Source organism: Tuber melanosporum (assembly GCF_000151645.1).
Source record: "Tuber melanosporum whole genome shotgun sequence assembly, scaffold_18, strain Mel28".
Lineage (NCBI taxonomy): Eukaryota > Fungi > Ascomycota > Pezizomycetes > Pezizales > Tuberaceae > Tuber > Tuber melanosporum.
Window position 1 is genome coordinate 300,062 of NW_003298841.1, and position 3,852 is coordinate 303,913.

A 3,852-nucleotide genomic window follows, 5' to 3' on the forward strand; every position below is an offset into this window, starting at 1 on the left:
AGGGCCATAGAACTCTGTGGAATGCCATAGGCATTGATAGGGCCACTTTGGGATGGGACAGTGTTGGCTATTTGGAAGGAGAGGTGGTAAACTCTCATGTTAAGCTCAGTGACAGTATGGAAGAGAGTGGTTAAGCCGTATACTAGTGAGGAGATGAGTGGTTATAGGTAACACCATCTCATGGAGAGAGGTCCAATATTTCTTGCTCTCCAAGTGGTGGAAGATATTCGTGGTGCCAATCTAGTTGATCTATTGTCAAGGGAATAAGCCATACCAGATTGTAATGATCACTCTTTAGCTAGTTAGTTCTAGCTAACGTGGAATAAAACTTCTCTTCTTTATCTGATTTATGATAGCTCTTAGGCCTATACCTATGTTACTAATAGTACAAGATAAATGTCTTTTATCTGTAATACCTATTATAAGCTTTCTCTAAAACTTCCTCTCATAGAGGCTTGTCATTATAATAGTAATAAAGGTTGTAATAATAGCAAAGAGTGTAATGGTATTATATATTTGTAAAGACATAAGAAATATGTAGGAAAAGTACTTAGAATTCAATCTAATTTTACTTAAACTTATACTGCCAACACTAGCATACAACAATCCCCTGCTGGCATAGGGATAAAGCTAACTAGAATACTATTAACTCTGAGCTAACTAGGTCTACAGCCCCATACCTACTATCCTCCAGTCATGCCCGCACAGAATCTAATTCTAAGACCATCAAACAACCCAGTACTCTTCCTGGTCCATATCTGTAGCCCTTTTGGTAGGCGGCCAACCAGCACTAAGTGTAGCAGAAGCTGAACGAAAGACAAACTCCACTAGGTTTCTCATCCAACAAACATAAAATCACTACCATCCACTCTGTATACTGTCTTGCAGCTCTATCCACCATAGAAGAAAACCAAAAAAATAATCAAACTACACAGGTGGCAGTATTGGAGGGAGCAGGTGACTAACATGTTCACCTCGAGCATCCGCCTGCCAGACTCTTGACCCAATGAACTTACTTTACCAGTTACCTCTGCAGAGTGTACCAGTGAGAAGAACCTGTATTCACTGCAGGTAATTCAAACAAATAACCCAAACAAAAGAAAAACATAGAGGTGGTAACAGACTGAGACAGTGAGTGTGGCCTATCTCTCACCCCTGGTGCCCTTTCCCCTCCTGCTATACCAGTAGCCAAAATAAAGAAACCAAAGAAATCTCACAAAATCTAGTGTAAAAGACCTAAACAAGTCCAACGAGGTGGTTGCAATCTACTCTCTACACAGGGGGCCTTCAGCCAGCCGGCCCATCAGGAAGTATTACAGCACTCAGCAGCTTAACCTTAATAGCCCAAGCCAGGCTGGAAATACTTAATTAGACCTCGTACAATATGATACAGGCCTGACTAGTACTTGCAGGTGTCTCTCCCTTCCCTGTCAGCCCCACAAGCCACGTACTGAAGATGCAACAGGACCCATCTAGCACCCTTAGCCCCTCAAACAGATCAACCTCCACTGTAACAGGACAGCCTATATCTGACCTAATCAGGCAGCCACTGGTCTTGGCCACTTCAAAAAAGCTCCAACTTCAATATCGTCTAGCTGAGTGGGCCCATGGCTGAGACCATGAGCCACAACAGAGGTAGTACCTATGCTTGAAGGCACTGGCACTAGCCACACCATCAAAGCCAGCCACACTGAGGTCCAACCAAGCTGGGAAAATGTGCAGGTAGGTCCATCCATGAACAGCCCCACAGGTCTGGTAAGAGGTGTAAACCAAATAATGAGTAAGTGGTACTCCCAAACCACATGATAGGAATGAAGAGAGTGAATGAAGAGAAGCAGACAAACAGAAGGTACACTCCACTTGCAATGGGTGAAGCGGCCAACTACAATCCACAACTGAACTATTCCAACACACAAATAATTTGAGTATCTGGCTGCCAATTGTCCTATACCATCTCAAACAACCATAAAAGGTGCTCTGCGAGGTAAAGGATTTCAGGGTCAAAGTCATTCCTACTGAGGTGAGGAGGAGTTACCTTACTGAACCACTAGCAATACTATAAGGACAAAACTTCAGGGGAACTGTGATAAACATTATGGTAGTATTCTAACTGTAGAAATATGTAGTAATGAGGAGAGGCAGGGCGAGTACTGCCCAGTCCCCTGTGGAGTGATGTCTCCAGTACGATAAGTTGAAGACACAGGATGGTCATCAAGCGAACTGGTGAGCATTTTGTATTGTGAGTACTATGGACTCTGTTAAAGCCCAACAAGAAAGATGAGCTGGTCCAAAGAATGACACAACTGATTCCCTTAAACACAATCTTCAAATTCCCCCAATCGAATGCAAAACCTGTGAGTAGATGGTAGATGGGAAGTGGGAGACATTTTACAGAAAGGGGCTCGTAAGTGAGCATGATGAAGAGCTCAAAGTGCCAGCATCATGTGATAACCAGCAGGTGATAAAATGATACAAACAAGTAGAGAAGCCTCTAACTATATGATAATCCTCAATGTCAGGATACTGTGTGAACCCACATAACTGCCCATCATAAAAGATTATCATGGGAGTGGAGACTCAACACTAAGATGGAGTGAAGGCAATAATGAGAAATGTACTTTGAATAAAGCGAGAGGAACTCGTGATACTTAGACTCTATTGGCACCATTTATAGTCGTTCTAGACGTTTCAGTCATGTGACTCTAAGGGCTCACATGCGTGAAACCAAATGATGACAAACTAGTCATATGACATAAGTGGTCACATGTGTGAAATACATGACCTCATACTGAAGTCATGTATGAAAACTTATAAATCAATTATAACATAATAAACAAATTGAATGACCTAAAGTGGTCACATGCGTAAAATTCGTAACCTTGTAATGAGGTCATATGTGAAACAGAAATCATATATGTAAGGCATACTCATAAGGCATACTTGCAAGTCATACTTTCCAGGCGCAAGTCCTATGACTTATAATTGAATTATGTGTGAAATATAATAAATCATAATATAAACAAGTCATATGACTCAAATGAGTCATATCTCCAAAACCATAACATACCTATGACTTATAATAGCGAGTCATATGAAAACCTTTTCCACAGTAAGCTGCATTTGTAATACGGAATTTCATGGATCTGGAAGATTAAAGCAGCTGTGGATGGGTCTGAGAGGGAAGGGGAGGCGACAACTTTGAGTGCTGCTGGTGTGCCAAAGGGGGAGATCATAGTGGGGTTCATAGCCTCTGCAAAGAGATGATGTCCTTGGATGTAAGATGACAAGGATAGTAATATGTGAGGGTTTTCTTACCAGATGCTACTGGTTTTAAGTGTAGAAGCAGAAAGTAGGCGGAAAAAAAAAAAAGATGCAGAGCATGGCATAACAGAGGTCCCTTATTTCTTCTTTTTATACATTTTTATTTAAAATTATTTAATTTATTGTTTAAGGTAAAAGAACATCACATGCAGCGTTTAGTAATGGCATTAAGAAATCCCTTCTACCATAGGCCAAGAGAAAAACCATACCTCCAAGACCCTCTAATATGGGCCTAACTGTATACACTCTAAGAGCTATCAACTCTGGTGCTGGTTCTGCAGACCTTAAGAGTTAAACATGAAGGTGTTCGACCTAGAGGCCAATAAAGTACCCAAGAACATTCCTGCCTGACAGAAAGCTCACCCACCAACTACATGTAGTCAACAGGAAAAAAACTAAATAAGCAGGGCAGGAAACTGTAGAGAAAAATGTTGCCTACCAACTACCACAAAACTACAAAGAAGAGTAAACTGTGGCCGACAGTTGCCAGATAGTCAGATATAAAACTGTTCTCAAAGCAAGCTGCCAATG